The 13,581-nt window shown below is 42.7% G+C and overlaps 1 pseudogene; it reads right to left on the minus strand.

The window, feature by feature from the left end:
- Positions 1-12,082: 12,082 nt before the first annotated feature.
- On the minus strand, positions 12,083-12,200 carry LOC124796653 (annotated as a pseudogene).
- Between the last annotated feature and the right edge of the window lie 1,381 nt (positions 12,201-13,581).

The following is a 13,581-nucleotide window of genomic DNA, read 5'->3' on the forward strand; positions in this document are numbered from 1 at the left end:
ATGTCGTCAAAGATGTGAAAATCATATGATGGAAGATACGAGGTATTCCGAGGATGAAGCGTAGCCTTCGTCTTATGAGTAGTATGGGAGCGCACGTTATCTTACAAGGGGATGATTCCGTCCGCTAGCATTCCGACTGCCCGAAACAAAACGGCAAAGTCTACAACGGAAACATTTCATAGCTCCCTCCGGCCAAAGAAATACAAATCTGTCCACACAGATTTCCTCGAGCCTGAAACCACAATCACTGCGCAGAACTATGAAGACACTTCTCAGAAACTACGACTAGCCATAAAGTCAAAACGCCAGGAATGCTGTCGGACGGATTCATCCTCTTGCAAAACAACGCTCGCCTCCACACTGCCAGTCGGACGAAAGATGCACTTCAGTTGCTTGTTTGGAAAATGCTACAAGATCTTTCGTACAGCCTGCACCTTCCACAGAGTGTTTTCATATCTTTTGCGGCCTAAAGAAGGATATGGGTGGACGCCGCCTTCAGTCGGACGAGGAAGCAGAAGGGCAGGTACGATTATGGCTTCATCAGTTCCCGACCGCCTTCTACGAAACAGGAATTGATAGTCTCGTTTCCCAGTCGGATAAATGTCTTAGCGCGCTTGAATGGAACCATTCCATAGTTAGATTATAACGGGCGTCCGGTTTTCATTTGACTGCCCGTTATATGTATATAGCTAATAATACAAATACACTCATGCTCATAAATTAAGGATAATTGCACCATGTGGTGCCATACAACGTGGCTCTACACAAAACTTTCGCTGATAGCATAGGCACATAGGGAACACACACGACACAGATCTGTAAGTCTACAGTGTTGGTGACAAGTTCAGAAAACCGTCTCGAAACACATGTGGTACAAAACGTCACTGTTTCCTGCGTATGTACCCCGACATCAATATGGGATATGATCACCATGCTCACGTATACAGGCCGAACAACCGGTTGGCATACTCTGGATCAAGTGGTCCAGCAGCTGCTGGTGTATAGCCTCCCACTTTTGCACCAGTGCCTGTCGGAGCTCCTGAAGTGTCGTAGGGGTTTGAAGACGTCCAGCGATACGTCGACTGAGAGCATCCCAGACGTGCTCGATGGGTTTAGGTCTGGGGAACAGGCAGGCCACTCCATTCTCCTGATATTTTCTTTTTCAAGGAACTCCTACACAATGGCAGCTCGGTGGGGCCGTGGATGATAGTTCATTAGGAGGAAGGTGGGACTCACCGCATCGCTGAAAAGGCGGACATACTGGTGTAAAATGATGTCCCGATACACCTAACCTGTTACAGTTCTTCTGTCAAAGACATGCAGAGGTGTACGTGCACCGATTATAATCCCACCGCACACCATCAAACCACGACCTCCATACAGGTCCCTTTAAAGGACATTAAGGGGTTGGGATCTGGTTCCTGGTTCACGCCAGATGAAAACCCAGAGAGAATCACTGTTCAGGCTATACCTGGACTCGTCCGTGAATATAACCTGAGACCACTGTTTCAATGACCATGTACTGTGTTTTTGACACCAGGCTTTATGAGCACTCCTGCGACCAGGGGTCAGTGGAATGCACCTTGCAGGTCTCAGGGCGAATAAATCATGTCTTTTCAGTCGTCTGTAGACTGTGTGTCTGGAGACAACTGATCCAGTGGCTGCAGTAAGGTCCCGAGCAAGGCTACCTGCAGTACACCGTGGCCGACTGCGGCAACTGATGTTCAAAATGGTTCAAATGGCTCTAAGCACTATGGGACTTAACATCTTAGGTCATCAGTCCCCTAGAACTTAGAACTACTTAAACCTAACTAACCTAAGGACATCACATACACCCATGCCCGAGGCAGGATTCGAAACCGCGACCGTAGCATCCCGCGGTTCCGGACTGCAGCGCCTAGAACCGCACGGCCACCTCGGCCGGCCAGCTGATGTTGAGATATCGGTCTTCTTGTGGTGTTGTACACTTTGGACGTACCGTACTGTAGCGCCTGGACACGTTTCCTGTCTGCTGGAATCGATGCCATAATCTTGAGATCACACTTTGTGGCACACGGAGGGCCCGTGCTACGACCTGCTGTGTTTGACCAGCCTCCAGTCGCCCTAGTATTCTACCGCTCATAACGTCATCAATATGTGTTCTTTGAGCCATTTTCAACACACAGTGACCATTACCACGTCTGAAAACGTGTGCACACTTACTCGTTGCACCGTATTCTGACATGCACCAAACACACCTCTGCGTATGTGGACTGCTGGCAGCGCCACCGTGCGACGACCGCAGGTCAAATGCACCGCATTGTCATACCCCGAGGTGATTTAAACCGTCAAACCGCCCACCAGAGCGTTGTTTCACCATGTATCAACATTATTCTTAATTTATTACTATGAGTGTAGTCTAGTGCATCCAAATGACATTGGGATGGGCTGGCCGAAGTGGCCGCGCGGTTCTAGGCGCTGCAGTCTGGAACTGCGTGACCGCTACGGTCGCAGGTCCGAATCCTGCCTCGGGCATGGATGTGTAGTATGTCCTTAGGTTAGTTAGGTTTAAGTAGTTCTAAGTTCTAGGGGACTAATGGCCTCCGAAGTTGAGTCCCATAGCGCTCAGAGCCATTTGAACCATTTGACATTGGGATGCACTCACAAACTTCGCTTCTGGTTGCATTCAAATTGTATTTATAATGTTTCGACTGAACGTTGTTAAAGGTGCGGAAAGGTCTAAAACCATGGAAAAACAAAATCACTAGAGAAATGCAGAGTGTTATCACGACGTACATCAAACGTTGTAGACATGAGAGGTTTCTGTTCTGTCGGACGTGCCCTAAAAAACAACTACTCGCTATGAAGCAGCTGGAGCCTATACATGAATAACTAGGGTGAAGGGAACGGCAAAGAAATGCGATGGGAAAGAGATAGAAAGAAAATAATGATTTCCGGCCGGACAGGGATGAAGAAGTTTCAGTGTGGATGCATAATCAACGTCCGTACTCCTACAGAAATCAGAAACCTGAAAGAAGTGGATCAATGGGCAGGGGTCGTTGAGGTGCAGCGAGCGGGAAATTGGGAATTTGGGTCTGACGGAGAGCGTATCCGGATGGACGACGCGTTTAAGGCAACCATTCTAGGTTCTAGGTTCGACTCCCTCTCCGGCAAAAGCTGTGAACTCTCGCTGTTGCATAGCCGCAACGCCCTGCGTTGCTGAAAGTCACTACGTCCTTCCTATCTGTTTCTCATCCTGTTTCCTTCCCATCATCATCCTATTTATTCACTGATGTCAAAGAATTGCGCTTGCTCAGGGAATTGCAGAACCATAACTGGATTTCGCACAGGCAAAGCATTATGAAAATTGTTGATGCCTCTTTATCGGTGTTTTAATTAACAGTGATAAAACATCGTCATTTAAGTAAGACTAGTTGTCAGATGAAAGATAGTTTGACCCTATGCTTCGATTGAAATAAGCTGCTTCAAATGTCTTTTCGACAAAAAAAAAAAAAAAAATAAAATAAAATAAAGATGGAATATTAAATTAACACTCTGAATGTTCTCAGTGAATCCTGACCATGTCATTAGCCCTAACAATTTTTTGTGGTTTACCTGTGGCAACGGAATGTTGGTACAGATAATGTTGGTACTGATCAAAGTGATGAGCACAAAACGTGCGCCCGCATCTCGTGGTCGTGCGGTAGCGTTCTCGCTTCCCACGCCCGGGTTCCCGGGTTCGATTCCCGGCGGGGTCAGGGATTTTCTCTGCCTCGTGATGGCTGGGTGTTGTGTGCTGTCTTTAGGTTAGTTAGGTTTAAGTAGTTCTAAGTTCTAGGGGACTGATGACCATACATGTTAAGTCCCATAGTGCTCAGAGCAACAAAACGTGCGACGGAAAAGCATGCAAACTAAATTTTAAAAAAGATCTGCGCAAGTGCAATGCAAAGATGTGCAACTATTCTAAAGAGTTCTTATGCTAGTTTAACCCACTGTGATCCGCAGAGTGCAATGTGGCGACGTACATGATCGTAAAATATGAAATTCTTCCGAGAGGAGTCGTGATAGAATGTGAAATTGATAAATTATTAAATAGAAACAAGCTTTTGAATACTGTATCGCAAAAACTGAAATTAATTACCTAACTATTACAATCGTCTTTACAAAATTTATTTTTCATAATAAATTTTACTTTACCACGCACTTAACTTCTAAAAATGATAAAGGATTTGTAAAATCTACAGCTTCTGAGTGCAAGCCACGTTAACTGATAACGTTTCTTACTCTCGTCTAAACAATCAAATCAACTAGACCAAACCAATAAAGAAAAATTCAATTAAAATCTTACCTAATCTAAACGTATTACACCTACGCGCAAGAAAGCAGTGTAGCAAGAACAGCACCTCTTAATCTTCACTTGTAGAGTTAATATTTACCAAATTGTAATACACAATTCATCCTCTTCTGTAACTTTATCTCTGTGCTCTGTAAACTATACCAAGACCGCTCAGGATCTTAGCGAACAACCGATTCTCTCTCTGGCCTAGTTAGAATACCCTACTGCAACGACAGTGCTACTAGTAACCAAAGATCACAGTGCTTGTACCCTGCACTTCTTAGACCAAACATATCGACTATCGAAAACCTCTGTTTGAGAAATATCCAGTATATACACGTGAAATACGGCACATCGAAAGAAAATAGAGCCTACATCACTTTTTTTGAATACCAAAAATATACTTATCTTACAGCTCACAATGCGTCTTACTTGAAAAACATAGTATTTAAGCGTTCAACGCTATCCAGAGATTAAATGTAAGCCAACCGAAGATAAAAATTAGAAACAAGGATTTTATGAATAAATATATTTATTTTTATTTTATTTTATTACTCTCAAACAAGTTTCAAAACAGTGACGCTGTCCAAGACGAGGACTAATTATTTAATGATGCGAAAGTTTGTTCGAAAATCGTTTATGAGACGAAAACATAAACTATTTAACTTTTGCTTGAGAGACTGCTTTTCCATAATCATTTTTTTCTTTTTATAAAGTTTTGTCGTTCTATGCAGCAGAGTATCTTAGATTTATTTTTCGCAACATGACATGTGATGCGTAACTAACATTTATTTTTGAATAAATTTTACACTAAAATTTTCCTTAATTTGCATTACACACTGCGTACAGAATATTTGTAATTTGGAGTATAATAGACTCTCCCAGAGGTTCGACCTCTTTTGCCAGACCCCAACGAAATGAGATTTAACCCGACAGAGACACAAATATAAACCCCTATTAAGCGTGTATGTGTCTGTTAGTGGGGTACAATACAGTAAAAGTCAGTAACATACCATTCATGTAATGCAGTATTCGTGCTTGACTGGTGTATGGGAGCGCCGTTGGAACTGTTTCTAATGTATTTCGGGGGCAATACTACTCTACGTGGCTACCAAGACACTGTGTGGGTAGGCGTACGCACTACCTCATATTCACCAGCTTCTAAGCTGTTAATATGTCATTTCGAGCGGCCATGAGTGATTTCAATTAAGGGATCCCTGGTAGGCCTAACTGAAACATTTCTCGGAATCAATTTGAGTCCCCGGCCCTGGTGGCCCGTTAGAGTTCTTTTAAGGCCAGTCCATGAAAGGACCTCTGAAATTGATGTAATCCGAAAACGAATTAGTGAGAACTGCTACGTTATTAAATATCGCCATTATATTCGCCTTAAGCTCTCATTACCATACCTCCACTCAGTTAATTATGAAGAGCGAGTCTTCCCCGAAACTACTAATTAAAAGGCGGAACGGTCACACAGATCCCAGCAGCTAATACAAAAATGATATTCCAGTTTTTTGCCAGATCAAATTATTTTTTCGTATGCTGTTTCTATTGAGAAAAGAAAATAACTTCGTGCTAAGGAACTTTAAACCCAATTTTTGTATGTTCATCCTTTTAGCAGGAGGTCTCTGGGACGACGGCCGTTTACTATTGTGACAAAAAATAAAAACACCTACAGCCGTCCTTATGATTTTGTTTTATTTTGTCGCTACCAGTGTCAACGCTTCATTGCGTCATCTTCAGGTTGTTTCGATGCGGTATGGGCTGATAGGATCCCAATGCATGACCTATCAGTTGCCAGCATTACTGGATACGCAGGTAATGCGTCAGCACTTCAACCATCAACTGCTAACTTGAGTTGATGTTGGAGTGCTGACACATTATCTGCGTATCCAGTAATGCTGGCAACTGATAGGTCATGCATTGGGATCCTATCAGCCCATACCGCATCGAAACAGCCTGAAGATGACGCAATGAAGCGTTGACACTGGTAGCGACAAAATAAAATAAAATCATAAGGAGGGCTGTAGGTGATTCTATTTTTTGTCACGATTAAATCCAAGTATGCTGGTAAACGCATGTGTATTTCAGTTCATTTAAGTTTTTTGAGCAGAATAATGTTTTTATGGTGAAATCGCACTCCTCAAGTTTGGCTACGAAGTAACACCGAGTGAGGCGCCTAAATGGATGAGAGTCGCGACCGGCACTCGAGAGGACGACTGATCAAGACCGCATCAGGCCATCCACATTCAAGTTCTCCGTGACTTCCTCAAAACCCAAAAGGTTCCTTCGAAAACGATACGGGTGATTTCCCTCAATCTCCTGTCTCCAGTTCGAAATTGTGCTACGACTCTAACGACATCGACGAGGACTCTAATTTTAATGTTCCAAATGAACTGGTTCTAGACGTATTTCACATGTTATATGAATTGGAGGTGGAAGGGGGAGTAAACAAAAGAAAGGGAAGGAACTGGTGATATCATCTGCATCGGGATTGTGTCCGGAATCGGCATCGACGAGTGAAAATGTATGCTGGACAGGGACTCGAACCCAGGATCTCTTGGTTCAAAATGGTTCAAATGGCTCTGAGCACTATGGGACTTAACATCTATGGTCATCAGTCCCCTAGAACTTAGAACTACCTAAACCTAACTAACCTAAGGACATCACACACATCCATGCCCGAGGCAGGATTCGAACCTGCGACCGTAGCAGTCGCGCGGCTCCGGACTGAGCGCCCAGAACGGCTAGACCACCGCGGCCGGCATCTCTTGGTTACTAGGCAGTCGCGTTAACCACTTTTTTTCCATTTTTCTTTTTTTCTATATTTTTTATTTCTTTTTTTGTTGAACTTAATAGATTTTAATGCACTGTTTAGGCCCCTTCCATTTCAGGCGTTGGCCCCTATCACCCATACTACACCCGAAAACACCGAGCGAGGTGGCGCAGTGGTTAGCACACTGGACTCGCATTCGGGAGGACGACGGTTCAATCCCGCGTCCGGCCATCCTGATTTATGTTTCCTGTGATTTCCCTCAGCGCTCCAGGCAAATGCTGGGCTGGTTCCTTTGAAAGGGCACGGCCGACTTCCTGCCCCGTCCTTCCCTAAACCGATGAGACCGATGACCTCGTAGTTTGGTCTCTTCCCCCAAACAACCCAACCCAACCCCCAAAAACCTATCTAACCTAAAAACAAAAATGAAGCTAGTGCCACAGCCACTTTCATCCTAAAGCTAAGTAGGACGCTCGTGAGCCACTACTTCAGGCTCCGCCCACGAACAAAAATTAAATATGCCTCTGAACATTTTATTAAAAAAAGAATAAAAGGATAAAGGAAGGGGTAAAATACATTACTATTTGTTATTTGTTGCTCATTTTGTTCTTATGTTTTTATTTGTAATTCTTTTTTATTATATTTTTCTTTTTTTTTCGGGGGTGTTCACAGCAGCCAAGTGAAGGGATGTCCTCGTCGTCTTCTCGTTCAGCGAGGATTAAACACCCTATTATACCGTTTATGTCTCTCATCAGTCCATCATGCGCAATATCTCAGTGTGTTCTTACACCCGGTACACCCCAGTGGTCTGGAGAGCGCGTAAACAACGATCCTAAGTAATTCACAAAGAGCGTACCAAACGACGCTTTGCGCCGTAAAATCTTGTAGTAACTGAGCCACCCGGACACAATGTTTATTGCCCAAGGGCGGGCTGTCTCGATTCACTCTTCGCCGGCTCACATCGCCACCTAGCACCGCCCCTGATCCAATGTCCCTGTCCTTGTCTTCCATGCACGGTGATTACGGATTCCCGCTGGAGGTCGAACGTAAACGTGCATCAGCAAAAATGGTTGTGGATGCATGCACATTCAGGGCATATCAGTCATATAAATGCTTGGTGTCTGTTCTTTCGGACATGTTCATATAGTATTTCATACATCTCTGTGAGAAATGTGACAGACATAACCTCCTCTTTTAGCCAGGTCATTTATTAAGTAGTTGTTTACTTTTCCTTGTTCAAATGCTTCAAATGGCTCTGAGCACTATGGGACTTAACTGCTGAGGTCATTAGTCCCCTAGAACTTAGAACTACTTAAACCTAACTAACCTAAGGACATCACACACATCCATGCCCGAGGCAGGATACGAACCTGCGACCGTAGCAGCCCCACGGTTCCGGACTGCAGCGCTAGAACCGCACGGCTACCGCGGCCGGCTTACTTTTCCTTGTATCCGCATCCATCTTTTGTTATTTCTCTTTGATCTTACTTCAGACCGACTAGCATCTGCTTTATTCACAATGTTATTGATCACATTTTGTGGACTTATTACTGTTTATCAGCTTCTAATCTTAAGAATATTCATCAGAATGAGTAACTTGAGCCGGCAGCTGTGGCCGAGCGTTTCTAGGCCCTTCAGTCCGGAACCGTGCTGCTGCTACGGTCACATGTTCGAATCCTTCCTCGGACATGGGTGTGTGTGATGTCCTTAGGTTCGTTAGGTTAAAATAGTTCTAAGTCTAGGGGACTAATGACCTCAGATGTTAAGTCGCATAGTGCTTAGGGTCATTTGAACCTTTTTTTTTAGTAACTTGTTACGGATGTAACACCTCAAATGGTCGTGACAATCATACTCACTTGAAATCAAAGTGGACTGATACTGGTTCTTGTGGAGATTCATAACAGGTGAAACCTGTAAATGAGATCAAGGTGAGTGAGAATAACAAAGTATTTTTCAAAACAATTGCGTGGTCCTAAATGGTTCAAATGGCTCGAAGCACTATGGGACTTAGCTGCTGAGGCCACCAGTCCCCTAGAACTTAGAACTACTTAACCCCAACTAACCTAAGGACATCACACACATCCATGCCCGAGGCAGGATTCAAACCTGCCACCGCAACGGTCGCGCGGATCCAGACTGTAGCGTAGTCCTAGCTGATATCAAATTTTGTTGCAGCACACTTTGGTTCTCATACCATTTTCCCTTAGAGTTCAGTTTTTAGTATATTTTTCTGAATCTATTGTAACTTCTCGAGTTAAACCTTTTGTTAATTCCTTATCCCAGAGAAACTTTAAGATGTGTGTTGTGCGCCTTTTATCATTCGCTCTGTACAAATTTGAGAAAGCATCCCTTTTTTCCTTATTGCTTCTGTTATTTTTTCTTTGTTGAAATAAATGTGTTATTCGCTTCATTTCCATATCTTGTCTCCTTGTGTTCCTTTCTGCAGGCTTTCACTTACAGAGTGTCATCAGCATGCGTGTTCCCCTACAAATATTACTAGCAACAGCTCCATCGATAAATGATGTTTTTGTACATACACTCCATTCTTGTAATTTTTTAAGTCAGTTCTTTCGTCAAATTGTTCCACTGGCTTTTTGTTTGCCCCATTTAATTTTTCGATCGAGTTAAGAATGCAGTTTCATTACTCACGAATTAAAATATTTTAGCGTTATTCCTTTCTGTATTTACAACCTTCAATTTCTCCCTAATTTCAGCATTAGACATTATCCAAGTAACAGCTCTCGTTTTTGACATTTCTCCTGTGTCTTACTCTAAATCATTAGAAGAGAAACTTGAGTTTAATCACCGTTTTTTTGAAAGAATATTCCAAAAGAAGCCGCTGATGGAAAGCCTGCAATGATCTACTATTAACGGAAATAACGGTCATATGGTCATATACCGTATTTCTTTTTGCTAGGAATGCCAAAGCTATGTAAGATTAGTTTATTTTGATTTAAAAGTAAGAAAGAGGGATGAAAAGTCGTTTATCTCCTTATAACTCCTTTTGGAATTCTATGTAGTTGATTAACTGAATTCTGAGAAGTACCAGGTACAGTTCTGGTAGGTGTAGTGACGTATTAGTTATCTTTTACTGTCCCTATCGCTAGTGTTCCTGTCATCCGCTGCAGGTAGCATTACCGCCGTCTCAGAAGTTGGTCTGCAGTCACCAGTACGTCCCAATGTGCTTTGTGTACAAATACTGAAGAAGATAGTGAAATGTGAAGACAAATACGGTTATTTCCTTGCTTGCTTCTGTCCTTATGATACGTTTAGTTTTATTTACTCATTGCTATACATCGTTGCTCTTTATCCATGTCTTCACACATAAAAGCGAAAACAGCAGAGGCCATTGCACCCTACAGCTACTCATTTGGGGTTACGAAAATAACGAGTTCTCGAGTATTATGTCAACAAAGGTACCGTTTTATGGAATATTTATGTTTCTTGTGTAGCAGCTGTATAAGAAAATGGAAATCACACGGTAAACTTTGTACAGTACAAGGCATAAATTATGTCGACTGAACCGTGAGTTCGTGGTGTCAAAAATAGCTCTGAGCACTATGGGACTTAACTTCTGAGGTCATCAGTCCCCTAGAACGTAGAACTACTTAAACCTAACTAACCTAAGGACATCACACACATCCATGCCCGAGGCAGGATTCGAACCTGCGACAGTAGCGGTCGCGCGGTTCCAGACTGAAGTGCCTAGAACCGCTCGGCCACCACGGCTGGCCTTCGTGGTATCCTACTACCGTAATTCAGCATTTCTTTATGTCGAATTTACTTATCCCACTACAGGATACGATTAGTGTTTCAGGAACATACGAAAGTGTCAGCTTGTGTGTGTGTGCGGATTTAATAACAAACTCTTCCGCCACTGACATATTGTAAATCCCACAGCTGCAGTTTAGTTTTACCCATAACTACAGTACCTCCGTTTCAGCACCTGAAGCCGTTAACCATTATTTGAAGTTGAAAATCTTTGCTGTTCCTGTCCTTTTTTCCAGCTATATAAACCAAAAACAGCCTAGAAAGTGATTTGAGAACATGAAGGATGACCGGGCTACTTTTGAGGTAACAGCGAGCCAAATTTTTTTGACAATATGTGAAAAAGTAAATCTCTATGATCGCATGGATTTGTTTTATTCAGTGGCCAGTTACACTCAGAATGATCATCTTGAGACTGATTTAATAAAGAATTTCCATATTTACGAGTATTATCATTATAATGAATTATCAACATTACAAGTAAAGGCGTGATTCATATTGTCAGAGTATGAACTAACAAACTTCCCTGTGTCCTTGAAGTTAAAAAATGAGAAAAATAAAGTGTATATCCATGAGTGGCATCGTCAGATGACATGAAAACATAAGCTTTAGAAGTACAGCGGCCCATGGGACACCCTGAAGTAGTTATTTCTATGCTAGTCTAGACTGTAGAAGCCTTTTTACTGCTGAACACCAGCTGCAGTTTACATCGATCTGAATCTGCTTACCTTATTCACACCATGATCTTTCGCTAACATTTTTATCCAACCTCCTTACCCCTCCATTACCAAACTGACAATTCCTTGATGCCTCAGAATCTGTCCTGTCAATTTATCTCTTCTTTTAAACAACTTGAACCATAAATTTCTTTTGAGTATCTCTTCAGTGTTTATCTGATCCACTCTTCTAATCCTCTGCATTTTCCTCTCACATTTCCAAACCTTCCCTTCTCTTCCTGTCTGAACTATTTATCTTCCACGCAAGAATAGTCAGACATATACCAACAGAAGAGACATAGCACTCCGCACTCCGTCTTCAGGCCACAAGTGGCCCATCGGGACCATCCGACCGCCGTGTCATCCCCAGTTGAGGATGCGGTTAGGAGGAGCGTGTGGTCATCATACGGCTCTCCCGGTCGTTATGATGGTCTTCTTTGACCGGAGCCGCTACTATTCGGTCCAGCAGCTCCTCAGTTGGCATCACGAGGCTGAGTGCACCCCGAAAAATGGCAACAGCACATGGCGACCCGGATGGTAACCCATCCAAGTGCCGGCCACGCCCGACAGCGCTTAACTTCGGTGATCTCACGGGAACCGGTGTATCCACTGCGGCAAGGCCGTTGCCAACAGAAGAGACATGCTAACATGTAAATTTATATTCGATATTAAGAAATTACTAAGCATTTCTTGAGATTGCCTATCTGTCATTGATACTGTATGTATTTCGGCCATCGTCAGTTATTTTGCTACCGAAACAGGAAAACTCATCTAACAGTCACCGCATTACGTAATACAATCTCACAGCATAACCTGATTTAATTCGACTGTATTCCATTAAGCTTGTTTTATTGATGTTCATCTTATAAGCTATTTTAGAGACAATTTATTTCGTGCAACTGCTCTTCCAAGTCACAGTTTACGACATAATTACAGTGCCGTATTTTCTTCTCCCAGTCCTTTAATACCCCTTTTAAATTTCTTCCTTCACATCCCTCACAACACGTTCAAGGTACAGACTAAGTAACATTGGGGACAGGCTAAAACCGTGTTTGATACTTTCCTCAACCGAGGTTACCTTTCACTTTCTTCGCTTGTTGTAACCGTAGTCTGGTTTCTGTACACATGCTGCAGCAACTTTTCGCTCCCTGCTTGTTTTTACCCTGCTCCTTTCAAAATTTAAAAGAGTGTATATCATTTTGCGGAACCTTTCTTTAAATTTACAGATGCTATAAATCTAAGATCACTGTCTTCGAAGATAAGGTGTAAAGTAAGTACTGCATCGCGTGTTCCTACCTTTCTCTTGAACCCAAAATGATCTGTCCTCCGTCGAAGTCCTTTCTAACAGTGTTACAATTATTCAGTAAATAATTTTTGTTCTATATTTTGACACCATAACATATTAGGCTGGTAGTTGGGTAGCAGTCATATCTCTCAGTTCCTGTCTTCTTTGGAATTATTACTTTTTTATGAGGTCTGAAGAATATCATCTGTCTCATATATCTTGCATATCACTTTTCTGTTGGTGTATTCCCACAAGGACCTCAATAACTCTGAAGGAATGAAATCTATTCAAGGAGTCTTGTTTCGACTTTGGTCCTTCAGTGTTCTGTCAAATTCCTCTGCAGTATCGTATCTCCCTTTTCTTCGCCTGCTTCCTTCACCGTTTCTAAAGCACTACCATAAAGTTGGTTTACCTTCATTTTAAAGAAGACACTGCGCATTCTTATTGAAACATGCAGGTGCATGAGCTCTTACAACTACACTACTGGCCATTAAAATGGCTACACCACAAAGAAGACGTGCCACAGAGGCGAAATTTTACCGGCAGGAATATGGATGCTGTGATATACAAATGATTAGCTTTTCAGAGCATTAACACAAGGTTGGCGCCGGTGGCAACACCTACAACGTGCTGACATGAGGACAGTTTCCAACCGATTTCTCATACACAAATAGTAGTTGACCGGCGTTGCTTGGTGAAACGTTGTTTTGATGCCTCGTGTAAG

Source organism: Schistocerca piceifrons, chromosome 4, assembly GCF_021461385.2.
Source record: "Schistocerca piceifrons isolate TAMUIC-IGC-003096 chromosome 4, iqSchPice1.1, whole genome shotgun sequence".
Taxonomy (NCBI): domain Eukaryota; kingdom Metazoa; phylum Arthropoda; class Insecta; order Orthoptera; family Acrididae; genus Schistocerca; species Schistocerca piceifrons.